At 41.2% G+C, this 21,525-nt stretch overlaps 1 long non-coding RNA gene across 1 annotated transcript; it reads left to right on the top strand.

Annotated features, from left to right (window-relative positions):
* Positions 1-6,596: 6,596 nt before the first annotated feature.
* Positions 6,597-8,248, top strand: LOC122412116 (uncharacterized). The gene is made up of 2 exons (XR_006261292.1): positions 6,597-6,899; positions 7,423-8,248. It is a non-coding gene; the product is annotated as an uncharacterized lncRNA (long non-coding RNA).
* The last annotated feature ends 13,277 nt before the right edge of the window (positions 8,249-21,525 follow it).

Here is a 21,525-nt window from a genome sequence, read left to right as displayed (position 1 = left end):
AATCGTTTATCCAAACACGATAACCAGGGTTGGATGATGCAACAGGTGAGTCCTCGTCGTTCGGAGACGTCGATGTCTTCATATTTTTTTTCCTTAGGTCGCTCAAAGCTACTAGTAATTAAAAGTACCAAGATTTCCCTGAGGCTATTGAAAATACTCGGAGAAATATTATCATTCGTATTTATGAGTCCATATAACTTCGAAGTTGGAGGTCTATCTCCGAGAGGAGCAAGTCTTTCACAGTAACAGAGGAAAATTATTGGCGAGTCGTGAGTCGAACGACGAGAAATAGTGGGCCGTTAATTTTTTACGACACCGGGGTGTGTACGCACAGCTGTTTCTATTCAATTACAGAGAAACTGAAGGCTGCGCTAAGCCGTGTATGAAAAAACGTTGATACATGTCGTGCTTTGTGCCATTCGCTGCGTGTGTGTTTTCACCATAATCGGGATGCGTTCCTTTAATTAATACTTTAAAAGAAATTTTAAAAAATGACGACGAATTATGACGAAATACGGATGGCCTATAATAATCTCGGAAGCTTCTCAATCCCGGCTTCGTTCTCGTTCGTGTGTTTGTAGAATGTTGCATCTTCCTTTATCTTAAGGCTGGACGCATGATGCCACTTTATGTCAATCAAACATGAACGTAAAGAAGTCATTTTGCTTACAGGATTTCTTATACATTTTTTAATGCTTTTTTCGCTTCGCGACCACGGAAACTCTTGCCCAAAGGGAACCGACGAGGAGTCTTGGTACGAAGGATCCACTTGTATTCATTTTTTTTCGTCTCGAGATAATGCCCGCCTCTTGGGCAGTCTCGAGGCCGAAATACTCGGAATAGCAATTTTCACATGCCACGGAGAGGAGTGGATTTTTGCCAGTACAATCAACGAAACTTCAAATCACCGACGAATTTAAAAAGGTTTTTTCTTTTTAGCGGATTCGAAGATTTGATCGTTCCTGGGTGGCTAAACGCGGCCAGCTAAGTATAGCTCCAGGCAACGGAAGTAAAATTAATATTGATGACGAACGATCGCAAATAGAGTCTTCCAACTCGGGTAAATCGTACTTGGACCATTAGATTTTTTATTACGTTAAATATTCGACCATTTTAAAAAAATGATAATTCACTCGATCGCATTCAAACGATTATATTTTCAACGTTAAATCAACCGCGTGCTTACTTTGAGTAACTCATCCATCAGGGTAAGTCATCGATAATTTTAGTTTCATCGGTTACACCTCCACGAATTACTCCACTGAAACATTAAGGTTTCACGAGCCCGAATATTCTACAAGTAACTGATTTTAAATTACAGTAAAGTAAAAGTGCATGCGAATAGATTGACGAAATTTCAGGTCAGATTATCGAGCATTTCATGAAGAATTAAAACTTCAAAAATCGTAAAATTTATCATGAGCTTATGGAGATTCCATCATCACTACATTTCTATTCATATACTAAATAATTCTAAATTCCTGATACAAACTGTCTCACAGATAGAAAAAAATTTAAAGTACCCATAGCGATGATAAAAATAAAGAGATACCGAATGCTTAAAAGAGATATTAACGAAAGAAGTTGGAAAAATGGCAGAAGCAGGAGCTTTTCCCGCACAGCCTCAACTTCTCAGAGGTTAGGAATCAGTTCAAATTTCGAGTGCCCCAATTTGCGCTACCGAAAAATGCGGTCATGCAAGAGGAATACCTTAATAAAATCTTTGAATAAGACACCGCCAAAGGGGAGAAAAGTGTTCGGAGAACTCGATGCTTCCACGCAGGTAGCTAAACTAGCGTAAAAAATTAGATGAGTATTAAAATTGATAAGAAATCAAGATAGAATAGAACCTTAAAAAATCTTTGATACAGTTGCCTGTAATTTTTTTCAAAAAACCGTAAACCTCCGAGCACTCATATGGAAACATATGCAGCACAGTCTTTCATACAATAAAATTCGCCTGGAGACGAGACGTTTCGATCTTTACTTACGTTAACAGCAGAGTAATTTTGAAAGGGGAAAAATCTTTACGATGCATTCCTGCCAATATGAAGAGAATGGAGCCGGGTGAGAAGGTGGAGGATCTTCGAGAGGGATTGAGGGATAAGTAAAATGCAGATACATGCTATTGATTCTCGATTCACTTTACCACATAATACAGCTGCCCTTGGATAGTTACGTTAAAGGTAAAAGATGTGGATAAAAGTGCGCGAACTAAAGGCCGATGGATGGGGGGGTTCTTAGGCGATAAGTGCATTTACCATCGAGAGATAGACAAAGAGCAGAAAAAGGATGGGAGGTGGGGGGGCAAGAGAAAAATGGTACGGAAGAGAAATAGCCGGAAAAAGAGCGAGAGAGAGATTGGTGAGGAGTTTTTCTCTTCTCTTTTATATCGTGGTTAGTAATCTTGGTCCACGGGTGCATATTTCAAGATCGGCATGCGTGAACGATTTCATGGCCGTCGGGTTGCCTTGCGGTCGTGTAAGTCACCTTTGCAACGTTAATGCGACGGGTCCTGTGTCTTGTGCCCGTGCCCGAACTCCCTTCTTCAGTCAACTCTCCCTGTTTGCAGTACCTACGTATATAAATATACGTGCAGTATCATATTTCGCCCCGTGCATCTACTCCTCCTTCTATACTCCTCTGCACAGTGACTTTACCCCATTCGTCCGCCTCTGATCGACGAGCTATGTTTTAGTATGCAAATTAAAATGCAAATAATCCCCTGCACCCCTCAACGCCTTGAGGATCCTTTTCTCCTGGCCATGAAAATTCTTCGATGTATATGTATGGATGTCATCTTCTTCTAAGCCTTACGAATCGCCAAGGGCACGCCATACTTCACAGCAACGACGCTCCACGTCCCAGGGACGTTGTACTTGAACAACAAAACATTTGATGCACTGATACAGTCATTCGATTCGCTTTTTCCGATATTCTTAATTTTTTGTTTTTTTTTTTTTTTTTTAACCACAGAAAAGGAATCACAAATTCCAGATACTCGATTGTAACGTTCAGAAGGTCTCTGCGAGCCACTCGATTGGGACACCTGTTGACTTGCTTCACTTTCCAATGTGTATTCCTCATCGCTGGAATTTGCAGGGATAAAACGATCTCTCTTGGGAAAATTCTGAGAGGATAGGCACTTTTTTTAATTAACGTAATTCTCACTTCATTATGGAATTCGTCGATGTTGTACAACGAAGTGAAACTGGGAAAATAATTAACACGTTACTAGAGAATCTGTATTCCAAACTTCGTCGTTTTGATTACGTAAATTTTTGAAAGTTAGTTCATGAGGTTAACAAGTTTTGTAAACACACGTTCTTGTTCCTAGTGTTATGAAGTTTGTGGAGGGTTTGATTGTTGTAGTTGTAAAAAATCAGTTTTTCCTCAATTCAATAGTGAAGCCTTTATTCTAAAGCCAAAAAAAGTAATTCGATGTTTTTGTCACACTTTTTACTTCATCGACTCGCAAGCTTGTGGCGATCTCCAGTTTCAATTGTCCTCGCCTTCCCAGTATGAAAAAAAAAAAATTGAAAAATTCTGAGCCAAAGCAACCAGCACGTAAATTCAACGTGGACGCGAGACAGCATCGATTAATTTGTGCTTGACCGGCGTACATCGGCTACTGAACTATACGACAGAACAGAAAAAAATATTTCTCAGCTATTGGGAACTCCACGTCCCTCGACGTTAATCAAAGTCGGAGTATCATATTCACTTTCTCTCGAGTTCGCCGCAGCGGAGAAGTGGGCCGAAAAAAAAACATGTTTTCTATGCGGGTGTGTAGGACTTTGGTGTAAGGCGGTGGCTTACAACACCGTAATATGTTTCACTGACGAAACGACGAACTGGATTAGCTTCAGGGTGCACGAGAATGTGTAACCGTCGTCAGGGTTTGCATCGAATCCACCAGCGGGAATTAATATCTCACGGGTTGCTAAATATCAATTCCCTTCGTCGCAAATGAATGGTAACTCGTTGTGATTTATACCTGAAATTTTGGAAGGTTTATTAAATTGAGGATAATTTATTCCGATTTTGTATTCATTCAAAAAGAATCGTAAAAAGGTATAATTGAAAAAAAAAGAATCATTTTCTCCTAGAATATCTAAAACATTGAAAAATGCGTTCAACTCGAAATAAAAAAATGGAATATTCAGAACTTTATTATGTCGACGCCGTTACAGCGTGAACATTTTTGTTCCTTTTTTCAACGACCGCTCCATTTGGGTTGGTAATTTTCTTTTTGTTTCAACTATCCGATCAACTTGTAATTTAGCCTGAGGGTCCGTGTCCAGAAAGTGATGATTATTCGGTATTAATAGAGGGAGACAGAGAGAGAGAGAGAGAGAGAGAGAGAGAGAGAGGGGTGTATAAGAGTGAGTAGGAGAGTGAGATCTCCAAGATGATCTCGATCAATTTTTTAATGCAAATCCAGCAGGGCAGGCAGCTCGTAACTCGTAACTCGAACACAATCGGATGCAGAATGCTCTCTCGCAGCATCCGTAAGAGTGTGAGAGAGAGAGCAGCTTTTCCTTTTGCTGGGCGGTTTTACATCGGCTTAGCAAAGAGCACCGGGATATCTTGGCTGGTTATCAAACTGGGCTCTATACACATATACGTGCGTTGTAGTGTCTTCATTCAACGTTGACTCTTATGGACTGGAGAAGAGCGCAGCAGCTCCTATCATAATCCTCGTATGATGAACGATCAGTGTTTATTCATAAAGCCACGAGAGGACGAGAGAGAGAAGGCAAGAAGAAGTGGAATGGGATTAAACGGTGCCGAGGTAACATCAATGCCCGTATCGTATTCAACGAATGTTCACTACACTATATCACGCGCGTATATAGACGTCGAAGTAAGAAACGCGCTTTACCCCACCCCAAAACTTCAGATACCGTAATTAAATCGAATATAGATCGAGCCTATTTATCTTGAGAGTGAATGGATTAAAAAATATTGTAAAAATGGGCGGATCATCGTGTCCGGTTAACATCTTATTTACAAATCAATGATTCCGAGTGTCACGTATTGACGGAGGTGGTAATTAAGCAGTACGGATATACTGCCAACGAATTACTATCGTTGACATTGTTTACATGAACAGTTTCAGTTTTTTTCGTCAGTCAAATTTATTCCTTCGTCCCCATTTATTCCATTAATTTGTATAATTTTATCAATTAAAATTCGAAATTTCTAGTTTCTCATCGATAGCAAAGCTCACAAAATATTACTGTCGAATATATTATTCGAATTCAATTTCGACAGGATAACATTTCAAGAAATAAAAAACCCAATTTTTTACGATTCTATTTCAGCAACATTTTAACGTAACTTTTCATATGGCACCTTTTTACGATTTTCTACACGACTGATCTTTTACCTTAATTTTTAATGTCATTTAAGATTTCGCAAAAATCGAGGAAATCCGCGAGTCATTATGAAAAATGGAGCCAGTCGATCCACACAGGGAAGCGAGTGAAAACAAAATGTTTTCGCAACGCCGCATGTGTATGGGAGCATTACAACACACGTAATATGGGAATACACATTGTACAGTGGAGTTCGGGAGCACGTACGATAATAAGTGGACTCATGTACGCGTATATAAATAAGCACGCATATGCATGTGTGCAATGGATGTGAGTTGGGACGCATAGAGAGCGCTTCATGGGAGTACTCGGTAGCAAGAAAGCACCATGGTGGGGGTCACGTGAGTGACATAATCGGACGCGGTGTAACACGGTCGATGTAACGTGTATACACCATAGTCATGTATACTTAATGCATGTGTACGCTCAAAAGAGGTCTTGGGGGCTCGACGTGTGCGCTGCCAGTCTCTCCTCTCCTCGAGGCAGAAAATCAACGACGTGTGCTCACTCTCAAGCTACGTAGGATATGTGAGGAGATACGTCACCGTTAGAAGACGTGATGCATACACCATCTATGCATGAGAATCCTTATAAATTGACCGGTGCACTTTTAAGTGCTAGATTTGACGAAAGGAGTGAAGTAATTTAAGTGGACAAGCGTCATGAGCTTGAAGGGACGTGTTACATACTAACCATTTATTGGACCATTTATTGGAATAGAAAAAAAAGGAAGTGGAAAAAAATAATAATATTCTTTTTACATAGTACGCCCACCAAAAGCGTACTCGGGAAGTTGATAAAGAAATAATTAGGGCCCCTTCATATGTGTCGACAGAATCGGGGAAATGGAGTTCAAACAAAGCGACAGATAAAAGAGAGGAGAGGTTTTGATAATATAAAAATTTTCGGTCAGAAAAGAAGCGGCACGTGCACTAATATATATAGTACTGTGATGCTGTAAGCCGCAAGGCCTTATCACAGGAAATAAAGAAAAAAACGTCCTGCGACGCAATACCAAAAACCAGTAGTAACAATGATATTTTCATACTTCGTTGCCATGCGCACTAAAAATATTTTTCTTGCTTGTAAGTGAAAAAGAATAAGACAGGATCACCCCACCAAGTAATCAGCCAATAGCCAGGAAGCCACTAAATGGGGGCAAGGGCTATTTAAACGAGGTCAAACGACGCAAAAGTGTATAATTTTTCAAAATCTTTTCGAAGTCGTTACTACGTTCAATTATTTCGCGAATTTTCGTCTGAATTAAGACTTATAAAATTCTCAATAAAGTCTGCAAATAATCTGAAACTCAATCACCCGCCCCACGAGTCAATTTATACTAGAGTTAACATTTTGTAAAAGTTTAGAACTAATTAATAATAATAAGTTCATTTATCGACAAGTTGTAATTTGTAACCCCTACGACGACGTTTTGTACCGGCCAACTGTAAACCAGGAAATCAGGAGAAATCGGACCAAATAAAATATCAATCAGCTTATAAATCGTGAAACTATCTTGTGAGTACTTATTTCCAAACTTATAATAAAATATATCATCATCACACCGCTGAAGGTTAACCTGCCATCCATCAGAGCCTACATCATCTAGAAACTCGCAAAAATCATTCTTGCACTCCCATATTCGACAGACGTGGCTCTCATTTATTAATATATGGAAAAGGAAAAAATTCGAAAACGTTTTGTGCACAGCGATTCGACGTAGCTTTGATCCTAATCAAATTATCGACCTAGAACATTTTTTTCTGACTTTATCTTGAAAACTGGTTTCTTGTAATTCATGGATTGACGATTGCGTGAAAAGAGAAGATTGAAATTCACGAAGAGTGCCCATACCTATAACGAAAAAAAACGAAGTTGCTTCTGTTCCCCCAGTTCTTTTGGCTAGCTGGCAACTGCACTTTTAGTTGAGAGGAGAACAAATATTGCATCTGCTCCCAATAAAAAAGAAACAAGCCAATATCCCAATATTCTTGGATCATTATGATGTTTTGGTTAAAATTGACACGATTTTTTATCTCAGGCGTGCATACGATTGCTGACAAGGTATAATGACATCGTTACACAAGACGTTGCAAGAAAGCAGGAAGGATATGGACAGTGACAGGGTTACACCTTCTCGTAGTATACTGTTACTATCTTCGAAGAGCTGTGCAATGCATACTAAGTAGTTCTGGAGAATCACTTCGTAGTTGCTAGAAGAAAGAGAGAGAGGAGAAGATTGAAAAAGACAGCCCTCGAAGATGGCATCAAGAGCACGGAAATGAATGAATCAGGCCAGATTAGTTTTGTCTCGATATGTATACGTTTGTGCATTTATGTATTTTGGTATGCGTCCAGTGAGAGCGTGTGTGTGAGAGTAAACTCTCTGAATCTGTGGATCGAGCTGACTGGCCTTGCGAGCAGCTCTATACGCTCGACGAAAGCCTGTTCTGTCGGCTTAAGGAGGAGTAAGGGGTTTGTGTGTGCTCCAGCATCAGCGGCAGCAGCAGGCCGTTGAACAGCCTTCCAGCTTGACCACAACCGTCGCAGCCAGAATCACGACCACGAAACGTCTCCGCCGGCTCTCTCTCTCTCTCTCTCTCTCTCTCTCTCTCTCTCTCTCTAAGACGACGACTGGTGTGGTAACCGCAAAATAAATATATGCTATGTGTGCGTATAAATGGAGTCACATCGATGACGGTGTGCGTTACTCAACTGGAACACACGGCCGTGCTAGTTGCGACCATCGTACACTGGATTGTTCTCATTACGAGTAGCGATTAGGATAACTGGATTTACTTATAGAATATTTCATGTCAAAAGTCTCGTTTTTACGTTCATCGTCCGAATAAACTTATCCAAAAATATCTTTACAATTGATCAATACTTTTTTCCCCAATCGTATTTCTCAGCAGCACTAAAGTACAATTACGCTCCATTGCAACCGCAGGACCTACTGGGATCTCCGTATATCCGAATACCACTGCCTGGACCACTATTAACGCCCGTTTTTCAACCCCGTCCACTCGTACTGCAACTGCGCCAACAGTTGGATTATATTGCACACAATTCGCGAGTGAAAAATCACAAAAGTGTGTAGAAGGGGGCGACGACGGTGGTTCAATAGTCCAGCAATGACAACGAACAGAATTAAGAGGAAAGAGCGAGAGAAAGAGAGTGGGAGAGGTGGACGTTGGCGTCGCCTGGAATGTCCTGCGACGACCACGACCACAGTTGTGCTGCCACACTCTTGCGGTCTTATCTACACACAGTTACACTCATAAAGGTATACATACTCATACACGACAGGTTTACTTCTTACGGAGCCAGCCGCGCGTACAGGCTGTTTCAATCCCACGACGAATCTTCCACTGTGTCTATATCTCCATACACGCATGCAAGGACTCCGGTGTGTTATCGACAAACGAAAGCGAACACGTTTTTATTGCAAGGGACATCGAACACCTTAACAATATCGTTTGCGTCATTACCATCCGAGTTCATCCTTTCGTCTTAATAAGTAAAGTTCCCATTGGACACGCACGCACACATGCGACACAAACTCACGTATGCTCTCTCACGAAGTAGTTAAACTACCTTCTGATTCGCCAATGGAAATGTCACGTGACTGCTTACCATGTGCATTCTTCCGTCAAGAATAAGTAAATGTATCTGGTTAGACAGGACACGAGCCTCAAAGGAAAAACGTTGCCGGCTTGAAAATTCACCATTGCCAGCATTGTACGTCACACATCTACGAACGTTGATCGTGCCCACATACGCACAGAGTACTTGGACAATACGAAACGCATGTACGCGACTGCTAATTTGATTTTTTCTACACATAAAACCGTTATAATACGTGGAAGATTAAAGCTGGCATGGAAAATGGCGACCCCAGGGGCATTCATGATACAACTATTATTTTAATTGATAGCCCCATGGGCCTTGACGAACCTCCAATCCTCCGGCCATGCTTCGCCTCAACTTGTTCAGCCTCTTTATACACATACGTCCATGCGTGTACGAATATTTATTTATTTATGACTATGCCATAATCTCTATATGTACGTTATGGCGAAGAGACAAGCGTGCAACACAATATCGCTCTTTTGTACCCTCCGTGCATGCGCTCCTACAATAAAATTCAGACACACAGAAACTCTCGGGAGTGCAGCGCGTTTCTTCTTGTATATTTCCATGTGCGTGTATCACTCCTTCGAAGCTGTGTATAGAAATAAATGGATATGCTTGTGCATTTGTGCGCTTGTATATTCATGCATGATCCACGCGTGTATGTGCTTCAGAGCATCCACTCGTGCGTTGATATATGCTTAACGCACCGTTGATAAATAGACCCGACTATTGTTATACACCACGGAGGAAAGTGAGCTAAGCGCCCCAGGATTTCCTGATTCTATCCCCCTCTCTTTATTTTTCATTTCTTCAACTATTCTCTGCTCGCACTCCAATTCATACGTACTTCGCGCGCAGTACCCTCTTCAGGATGACCCAGGCTGTGGGAAAATTCAGAACTCTCGAGTATTGCCTGCTCTCTCTCTGATCTTTCACAATGCGGGATTGGATCAGATGGAACTGAGCTCAAATATGTGCACGATTAATTCACATTGTTGCGAGAGGCCTTGCACGCGTTCGCGTGTAGCTTTGTGAAAATGGCGATAATTCTGGTCTGAGAGCAGGGAAAATAATATTGCGATTTCTCCTCAGCCTGTTCTTCTATCGATATATTTTATTCTTCTTTTTGTGATGTAACAATTCTGTTTGCGTACGGGAAAATGAAAATATACATTTTAAGATCGAACAAAATATATTCATTTATTTATTTTTTGATGTTACTCATAACATAAAGAATGAAACTTGCTCGAGTTATATATGTTGAAATTTTGAGACAGATATCGGCTTCCAATATCTCGTTACATCAAGCTACGAGGAGCGCACTAAAATGGAGGATTGTATCCACGAAAAATAAGCGTTTAAAAATATTTTATTCTCGTTAAAACAACATCTGGGGTTTCGAGAGTTTTCTTCGAATAAAATGAATCATTTAATTTTGTAGTGTATCGAGGACAGTGCAAAGGTGGTCTTTCGCTCGATATCAAAGTGCTTTTAATTAGACTGATTATTATCGTAATGGGCTACACACCGGGCTCTCCCGTTCGATAACACACTCGTGTGTCGTCCCGTGTTGCGTATTCCCAAAGAACGAGTTACAGATAACGTTCCCCTGCTTTTCCAGTTGCTTATGTAAATGAGAAGTGGGAAGTTTGTCGCGCCATAAAAACTAAACGATTAGCGATTTGACCCATTAGCACAATCACAAATGTCCATAACGTCCCCGGGCCCATACCTTTTTCGACACCGCCCAATGCAAATGCCTGCATCTATAATTGAGTCAATACATATAAAGAAACTAACGGAACTTGCTTGCTCGCGATTGCGTACCGGAAGTCAAGGATAAACGCACTCTGAAATAACGAGAATCGTTCGCAACCACGTCACGAGCATTGCATGTCCATATACGCGGACAATACTCTGCGCGACAGTTATTTCGTACGGTGGAAACAAATCCAGAATAAACATTTCTTCAGCGACTCGATAAACTTCACCATCACGGGAGAAATGTTTTTAAAATGTTGAGAAAAAGCGAACAGCTTCTTTTGAAATATACAAAAAGGGCTCTAACGGTTGTAATAAAATATTCTACTAATTATTTACTGCCTTTTGGTTGTACAGAGTCAATTATTTCAACAATGAAAAGGGGAATCAACATTTATTATTTACATACTTAATTTCCATGAGAACAGTAGATTTTGAGAAAGTAGAGGAAGTATCGAGTTATTAATCAATGTGGATAAAAGTTTTATCAAATTATCAGGCGACGCATATCTTATTCTTAGATCGTCCTTTTTTTTGTGAATATTCACACCTGATGTTGCGTTTCAGGCTGAACCCGGCGGGGAATTTTTTAACGTAGGAAAATTTGACGCCAGAAGCAACGAGGGTGATGAATATTTCGGAGATTTAATCTAATCGCGTCGACGATCCAGCAACTTTTAAATAAGGAGCGATCGCCGAAGATCCCAGCGAGCAACCGAGATCCCCCACTTTCTCACTCTCTTTATCGATACGAATTTATCGAATACGAAGGCGCAAAACTGAAATTCGGAAAACGCTTATTACACGGTTAATAACAAAAATGTTTCGTTTGTAAAGAGCAGGTTGACAAAATGTATTCTGAATAAAAATGCAATATATCGTTACAGGACTTTATCGTACGACTGACCGTTACTCTTTCGGGGCCATCATTGTTGCATGTTTTGCCACTTTTTTATGGCCGCGGAGAAGTTGAGAGGAAGTTTAACGAGCCCAAGTTTTCGGCCGCTGGAGGCGGAATAATGAAGAAAAAAAAATCGGACTTGTTCGAAACTGCATGTGAAAAGGACTAAGAAAGGCCGAGGTAGGCGATGCCGAAAACATCCGAACGAGCACGTATATATAACAAATGCTGGGCTACTGTTCGCCATGTCGATGAAAGCGGTTCGTTCCAAGGGAAGAAGCTCGAGCAGCAGAGTCGGCAAGTGTGCTCAACGGAGAAGAATCCCATGAAGAATTAAAGAGAAACGCGAGAGGAGATGGGGTTGAACAAGGAGGATAGTAGAAACATACGAACTGGAGGAGTGTCTCGATAACTGGTTGTTGCCAGAAAGAGAAAGAATGAGTCAAAGAAGGAGAAAGATAAACACATACATGGATATAAGTCTATGGGGCATTCCACCCCAATTCGAACGGTTGTGACTCCGAGCATATTTCATTCTCCACAAACCCTTTTTCTATGGTACTTTTGCACGATACTGCTCCTGGACGGGTGTTTCCATTCCTGTTTGTGGATCTTCTCTTAGTCCTAAAAAAAAAACAGTTGACGCGTTCCTCCATTTGATGGCAACTCCTTCAAAGGTTTTTCGAACAAATCTAATGAATGATTGTCATGTTTGGAAAGATTGTTTATATAATTAATGAAAAAAATGACGAAGACAATGGAAGTTATCTTTTTCATGCTAATTCACGAAACTGTGAATAGGAATGATTTTTTTTCTATATTCCTATGAAATTGTCGACATTCATTGATTTGTAAAATTGTACAAAATTCCATGCCCTGGTACTTTTGTAAATCACAGCTTTGAAAGTGCATAGGATAAAAATCCATGAACCCAGAAATTGAAGTCGGTCCTATTCTCGTGGGCTACTGTTCTCCCGAAAAGTTTCATCAAAGTAGAAAATGATCGAGTTCGCAAAATGGCGTGAAATGCCTCATATGTATATGCACTTTTAAAGCAAAAAGAGAGAGATAGAAGGACAAGAGGGTACGTGGGCGCGATTACCACTTTACAATGGCTCTAACGATCCGTGAGTTCGTCGTAGCATGGAGGCCCTCTCTCCTGATGCACTTTTACTTCGTTCAACACATCATCCTCTCTTTCTCTTCTTTCTTTCCTCAGTCCTATTTCTATCTCTCTTTTTCTCATATTTTTTGCTTTTCTTTCTTCTTACGTTTCTTCTTCTTCTTCTTCTTCTTCTTCTCCATCGTCTTTCTTCATACTGTTGTTGACCAACACTACTTGCCGGCGTACGTGCACCTTCTCGTTCCTTCACCTACCTTTTTCGTTTCGTCCTCGTTGTCTTCAGCTTCTCTTTCCTCCTTCTTTCTTTCTCGCAACTTGTTCAAGAAATTCTCGCCTCCTTCCACCACTCTTCCCACCACCGAGCTCGTGAAGGATTTAGGATCGGAGTTTCGCGAGGCCTCGTCGTCGTCGTCGTCGTCGTTGTCGGGTTAACGTACCCTAAAAGAGAGCCCAAAGGGATCTCGCGCAAAAACTCCGAAGAAGCGAGAGAGGGAGGGAGAGGAAGAAAGAGAAAGAGAGGCAGAAAGGGAGAGAGGAAAGAGGACGATGTCCTCACCACCGCCCACGTTACCACGTCTCGACGCCCCGGTAAGCACGACTCCAACTTTTCTCCTGCACTTCGACCGACTTCTTCAATGTTTCGTCGAAGTACGTATCGCTCCTAACTGAAGGGGCTTATCTTTAAGGTCCTTTCTGATCCACTAAATAAAATGCAATCGCATTCGTACCGTCCTGACAGTGCAACACTCTCGTTTTCGTTTTCATATAATTTATGTTGCTAAAGAAGTTCACTCTTCACACAATTTATCACTTTAACTCCCGAGTCGTAGGTAATGGATCTTTCGCAATGGAATTGAGTGAGAACAAGTTGTTTTCCAACGAAACAGCCGAGGATCACGAAAATCATTTAGAGCACCGTATTCATATTGAAATTTATGATTTCCTCGATTATTCGAAATTAAATTTTATATCCTTCAACATATACTTTGCACGAAACAGGTTCATCTTCAACTATAATTTACCGACAATGCGAAACACTTCAAGCGCTTCAACGTAAATTGATTTTCCTACGAAAGCAAAGATTTTTCTGAATCGAGCTTCTTAAGGGTACCGAAGCCATTACTTGGAAGAGAAGCCACATCGTCGCTCGCACCAAATAAGGTCACTCACCCCGAAAAATCTTGAGGGCACTCGCTCAAAAAAACGGATAAATAAAGAGTGTGATGGGTGGATCCTGCGACTCTCCCTCCGTTCTTCTCCGCTTGATATTTCGTTAGCAGGAGTCTCGTTCCAGCGCTGTCAGAAAAGCGCACGAACACACGCGCATCCCGAATATGCGCTAATGCGAGGGATGCCTGTCCCATCCTTACTTCAAGACTAATTTGGCAATGCAATGAAGAATCGTGGAGAGCCTTGAGTTGCAGTTCGTACGAAACGGAGAGCCAGTTTGATAAATTAAAAATCAAAAGGAATAATAACGAATCGAGTATCGGATTGAACCGGTTGATTACCGGGGGCGATCACAGGTGACAGAAGATGCAGATTGCCTGGAGGTAACTTACGTCCATACAAACGAGCCATTCCACTCGGTCCTCATATTATTCCTTTCCACGAATAAAAAAAAATCTCACGAAACCGAGAGATAATAAAAAACCATTTGGTGAGGCAATATAAAAATGGAAGGAATAAGATTTCGACGTTGTGTCTCATACTCTGATCTCATCGCAGTAAATCTGTGTTCGCTTGAGCGAAAAATAAATCGCTGTTCCTTAAGGTCTTATTATTAGGTGGCTCGTAACGGAATAAATTATGAAACAAAGACTTTTGAGACATTAAATAAGATTTCTTATTACTTTTTGTTCCTTCGTACAACAATTCCATCTTCTTATAGCAACAGTTTGTCCAGTGTCTTTGAATAAATAAAAAACCAGCACTAGGTGGAGGAATCGAGAAGAACAAGACGCTTTTAATCCCTTCCAGTTCCTCGAAACGGAATCCTCGAGAATTTTAATCGGTTTCTCTCTATCCTCTGTTAATCAAAAATCAACTTGAAGAAAAACCGTCAACGAATAACAGCAAAATTATGACAAATAAAAGGACTTTTCTGAGTGACACATTATAAAAGTTCAATTTATTCGGTGTTGAGACATACACATCGAGCTTTTTAAGCCGCAATCTCGAATAGCAAATCGAAGTAAAATATCCAAAAAAAAAAACTGGAAGTCGCAATAATTGCGGAAATGGAAACTAGGAAACTTAATCCATGCGTGCTGCATTTTTCAAGGCGATTTCAATTCGATTACTAAATTTCATAAACCTCGATATACATTCATAGGTATCATTATCGTAAGAAGTGTTTGCCGGCGTGCGCGAGTATTTGGACGTGTCTAAAGCAATATAAGCGAGGAGCTCGGACAACCGTGCATCAAAATGCAACGGTATACCATTCACAGAGCGTGCCCTCGCTGGCCAGCTTCTATTTTCATGTGTACACATTTATTTATATTTTTATGCACGTGTACGTGGGCATATTGTACAGAATAATATGGGTAAGTACGAAAGGTGTATGGAGCACTGATTTTCCCATCGTTATTCACCATATGGCCGCGGCCAACGGAATTCCGTGAGACACAGTCAGAAGCATGCCACGATAGGATAGCACTCTTGCAATGATACATAACGCGTCGGGGCGTAATGGGCCTTACCGCTCGTTCTTCTTTTGCTCTCTATCTTCGCGTATCACTAACTGTGATCTGTGCTCGTGTGTGCGTGTGTGTATGCACTCGCAGAATGATCCATTACGAGATCGATCGTGTAGCTATGGAAGAAAGAGAGGAAGAGAGTACACCACGCGAGAGATGAAACTTTGCCTGTAGGCAAAGGCTGTTAAAAAAATGTGTAACTGACCTTCGATAAATCGAGGCTGTCTCTCGCTTGCTCGTACTACTACGAGGCACTATCTCCGTAGAATTTATTATTGCTGTATGTTGCTGACCTTGATTTTCAAAAAATACGAAAAAAATTCTGCACCGCGTACAACCGATCCGCAATTGGTTTATTACATTTTTTAACCATTATTCCAACTCGTTTCAACGATCCAATTTCGGTGTACGCTCGCTTATTCAAATAGTTATACTATAACGCATCACACTGCCAGGATAACATTTGCAATTGAGTTACGGTAAATTTTTGATTGATGTGCAATGTGAATGTACTTTTTTCAAATTCCATTGAATAATCACAACAATTTATATATTTGGGCACTTCAACGTTCAACGGATCTGACTATCGAATGAAATACTTCTTCGTGCAAATGTAGATTATCTAAAAACTCATCGAATATTTTATATTTTATTTCGTTTGCAAATCATTGCAAACGAACTATAGTTGTTTCTCTTTCGATTGGTTCGTACATCAGTTTTTCGTCAAAGATAGAAAATCCAGCAGAATTAGATATGTGATGAAATGACCATATCATGAGATTTTTTCCACAAGTATGACAATTTTGAGTGTCCAGACACAACCAAAACTTTGGGACCTAAAACCTACGATTGTGAAGAAATTCGTACCTCTGATTGGCTACGAGAATAATTTTTAATGCCAAAGTATCACGAGAGGGTCGATAAAATCAAGGAAATGACCTTTGCCAACCGTAAGTAATTTTGCAACACGAGGGTCTCCTCAGTGTCATCAGAAACCAATGATTTTGTGGCTTTAGAAGTTTTCATACGCTTGCCGTACCTTTTTCCCTCTCACTTCCTTTCTCGTGGCGTGCTCGCGCGCGTGCATGCGTGTGATTATCCCTACGCATTCTACGGGCTTTTATTAGATAGGTATAGGCGTATTTGTGATGGTAATACACGACGATAAGTACACTGGTACCGATTGAATAGCCTGAGCTATAGTTGGTAGACGATTAAAACAGGAGTCCTTTAAGTATACAGGCAGCGATCGTGGACATACGGTGATTACGACTATTGCGTATGTACCCGAATGGGCAAATAGTCAACACATGTTGGGTCTGGCTACGAACGTGAGCGTGAATCTCAGCGTTGTAAAGCCAGTATCGTTGGTATCGATACTCGGAAATTTTACTTTGGGCGGAAAACTCTGAGATCAACCATTTTGCGGCATTATACGCGGCTTGATTGCAGTCCGGATGAGCACGCCTCGGACGGCGTGCGATTTAGCATCGACTTTAGCACAGCCAGGCGATGAAACTTGCCTGTGAACACTTTTGCTACTGTTACTATATCACTTAGTACTGTTACTACTCCTTTCCTAGTCGTCGACATACAGGGTAGACAAAAAATTACTCCTGGAACTAGTGAATCTGCTCAATTGTAAAAAGCAAAGAAGGCAGAGCTTGAGCGGAGGTTTCTGTGACTGTATGGTCAAGAATTTTTATGAGATTCAGCACTTAAGCATTCGAGCGAAGAAGCACAATCGTCTTTGTAAAAAATTCATAGATTTAGTGGATCCTACATTTTATTTAACAGTCAAACGAACATTGTGTCCAAACATGTTGATTATATTTACTACGACGTTACTCAAAGGTACGTGCAGCTGTCTCCGTACGCCAATTCACCAAACCCCACTCCATGGTATTGCTTCAACATCTCTGATGTCACACTAACGCTTAATTACAAGAAGAAACTGGATGTAGAGTCTGATCTCTCCAATTTAGCGAACCAACTATTTCAGGAACGAAGAAGCCAACTTTCAGGACTACCTGTATATACAGCAGCCAATAAATATGCAAGTGTACAGAAGAAAACTCTACGGGTATAAGGAAAAAAGGTGCAAAAGTGAATCGCGGTCGCCAGCAGTATGGGAACATCCTGTCCGAGAATACCCTTGAGCAGTTACGCATACGGCAGAGTATAATCTACTATGATGCGTTCCACAATCCATCAGTGTACAGTTAGTGGTAGCCAGCAGCAGCGGGAGCAGCAGCAGCAGCAGCAGCAGCAGCAGCAGCAGCATCAGCAAAAGAGTGAAGGAGGAGGAGAAGCAGTAAAAAAGCATCGCGGGTGCTGCAAACGCCGATCGATAAGGTTTGATAACAAGGCCATTGCCATCATGGTCTGAGCGATGCTCGAGGACGCGGTTACGATCTCGTAGTTGCACCTTTTTCCTTCGGTTTTTTGTAGAATCAACCGTAGGAAAATGCAATCCGTCATTTTCTTGTTAGGCTGCTGATCATTTCGTTTTTCTGACAGATCGTCCTCTCGGCCGAGAGGGGAGTACTTCGAGAACGGCAATATCAAGACAATTACATCGATTCAAGTTGTTTATGTCCGAGGAGGGATCCTCGGATGTAAAAACATTGTCACAAGTTGAACGATTCGCTCGCGTCAGTGCCGCGAGCGTATTATTGAGCGAACGTGAGGTAATTTTTTATCAATGAGAAGCTCTCAGTTTTGCGGATAAACAGTTCTCATTCTTTGCTGAATCAAGATTGACCCTTTTTCCGAGCTACTTCAAGATTCTCCATCATAAAAAAAAGTGTACACTCGTCGCTGGTATCGCGAGGATCGACCGAGCGCAGTTTATCTTGCGTGGGCATCTGTGTGGAATCGTTAGACGTTCTCGAATGCAGTTAGTCAAGCAACGCTGATAGGCATGCAGCGGGTACAAGCGTAGAGTTCACGCGGTTATAACTCGTTCGTTCATCCTTACCTTATTAACGTCTTGTCTAAGTGACAAAGTCGGGTTATGCTAATGATATTGTGCCACTGTGATATTACGTGGTCGACGGCTGATATTCACATAGTTCATAAAATACTCGAAAGTGTTTTAAATAATAACTTTATTTTGTGGTGCTGTAACGTGTTACAAGTCCGCAGAGAAGTTGCACTATGAATATGCCTGTCTACGGCGACCACAAGGTTACAGCGTGTATGCGTATGAGCAGGAACAACGGAAGCTTCAAAATTAAGAGTGTTGAATTTGCAGGATGATAGGCTGAGTAGCAAGCGACTACGACGGAGTGGCTCTTCGTTGTTCTCAAATGGTAGTAGCCGCATGGCATCGTTGCTTCTTCACACCGGTTGAACTTGCAGGGTCCTTGCAGTATTTATGCGATTACCTTGTGTCGTCAGGCGAACCGAATGCTCTGAGAAAGGGAAGAGAGCTCCTGATACTACCGAGGTCTTTGAGTGTATATAGGGGTGAGGTAGGTTGTAGGTTGCAGTAATCCTTGCCAGCGACGCCATATAGCATCGGTTTCTATCGTCGGTGGCGCGCGGCATCGTCGACAACGACTTAGCAAGGCCGCTCTTCTTTGCTCCTCTTTACCAAGCATGCTAGACGGAGCAAGAAGAAACGGATAAACGGCTTATAAAAAAGAGTAAGACAAGAGAAGGAGGGAGAGAGAGAGAGAGAGAGAGAGAGAGAGAGGACAAAACTAGTAAATGGACGTTATTGCATCCAAGGAACGGTGACTATTCGCACGAGGTTATCCTCCGACAGATCCTTCGGCTTCGTAACTCGTTGCCGTACCCAGTGGACCGCAGGACCTCGGCGAACGAATGGAAATTCTCTCCCGAGACAACTGCGCCCATGCATATTCACACACACACACACACACACAAACACACACATGTACACTTCCATCTAAACGGATCTGCGTACACATGATCATATACGCGTATTTATACGACTAGCATTAAAGTGTATATATCGAGTGTATGCGCCCGCGAATACAAATAACGGGGCATGGATATTTAATTCGTGTCGCGGAAAGTGGAGCTGCCTTGTTCTCATGGGTGCTAGTCCTCCAAGGATACACCCCATGGAAACAAAACAACAGCAACATCCGAGCGCATCAGCAAAGTATCTTCTCTCTCTCACTCAACACACTCTACCTATTTTCGTATCCTTTCCTCCACTCCTCACACCATATAAGTAACGTCTTATGGCCTCCTGTACAGGCATTTCAACCGAGATAAGGATGCTTCGAGATATTCGATATATCCCCAGATATCGACGATCAGCTACTAAGCCAACGACCAGAATAGAATACCAGGGTCGAAGCAATCACTATACCCGGACAAACGGTTGCACTCTCTACTCTCTCTCCCTCGTACTCTACCGAGATCTATACTAATGCACACTAGTCCTCGGAAAAGGGTCCGAGCCCTGTAGGCCAACGTAATCAGATATTGTACGATACTACTAATGTCGTTATGACCCATAACATTTCTCAGATCTTCGAGATTAACTTTGTATTTTCCTCGGGAGGTATATTACAGGTGTGGACATCAGTGACATCAATTGACGTCGATAAACTGGAAAATATATCAAAGGATAATTTGATTCCTTCTAAATGCAAATTAAAAGTAAGGAAGACTTACATTAATGTCAATTAAAAAATCGAAAATCTAATCTGTTATGTGAGATTTCAAATATTTTAATAACTTCAACTAATTTCATACTTTTTGAAATAAACATTTCTCTGATCCGTCAGAGTATGGGAAAATTAGTGCGATTATAGTGTCACATGCAAAATGGTTTGCCCACATTTGTACTACTGAATAAAACTGAATAAGCTGCAGTAAGTGCGAATAAAGTCGCTACGAGCACTTTTTAGCAAGCGAAAAATCTGTGTTTTATGCCTCAAAACAAAACAAAATCTGCAACACCCTTTTATGGAAGGATCGTCTAATCGAAATTGTCGTAATATAACACACTATACAAACATTCGCTTGATATGCAACTCTTTGATATCAAGGGAGATTTCACGATTCATTAATATTACTTTTTAATTGTACTGCTGAGCTTCGCGGAAATTAACTGCAATTTCTATCCAAAAAGTTTATGGAGCGGGAGATATTTGACTCTGAAGAATCACTATCACGATCCCTCTTCAGTTCGCTGTTCAGTGCGTTCAACGCTTCTTTTTTTCTCTATTTCATTCCTGCATTTATGATGTCCCATTGAAAGGAGGATCAGCAAGAACATTACAAATCCTAATTAAAATTGCAATACGGATTTCGTTGAACTAGCTTCTGACATTCATTATAGTGATAACTTGTTGGAATAGCAAAAGCCAACTGACCCCAGGAAAAATCGTATCTTTATTGGCATAACATTTTCATTCTGTAGTAGATTTCCCACGAATATATTTGTTCCTAATACGTCGATAAGACCTATTTTCATTTTTTCTTCGGTATACCATAGTTTTTATCCTTAAGGCATACCACAATGTTGTAGATTCCACCTTGTAACACTATGCATAGAAACCTGTAGAGTCAGCATTACCTTGCACATTGCACGTTTTCAACGAAGCTTGATTAGCTGCGACTCACAGTGTAACCAGCACCGATAAGTAGAACTGAGAATATTTCCTTGCTGCCGATTACCCAGCAAAGTATCGCGGGAATTTTTCTCCTTTCGGAAAAGAAGCAAATGATTGTGCAACAAAAAGTCGGTCCATTCGTTGTCGCCTAAAGAAGTGTATTCACTTATTTTCTATTTGACTTCGTTTTTCTTTGAATTTTCGTTTCCTCCTTAGTCCGCGTCTTTCTTTCTTTCCCACTCGCTTCAATTTATATTTCAATATCCAGTGGACTTTTACTCTTGTTTCCGTCGCGTTAGCCAACCAGCAACTAATTGCCACAGGCTCGGGATGATCATGAAGTAAGAAGTTCATGGAGTTGTATCTTCCACCGAATAAACTCGATAGTTGGCGAGTCACTGAGACGAGAGAACCGGCTCTC

The sequence above is a fragment of the Venturia canescens genome, chromosome 6, assembly GCF_019457755.1.
Source record: "Venturia canescens isolate UGA chromosome 6, ASM1945775v1, whole genome shotgun sequence".
NCBI classification, from domain to species: domain Eukaryota; kingdom Metazoa; phylum Arthropoda; class Insecta; order Hymenoptera; family Ichneumonidae; genus Venturia; species Venturia canescens.
The sequence above is the reverse complement of the archived record's forward strand: the minus strand, read 5'-3'. Positions and strand labels throughout refer to the sequence as shown.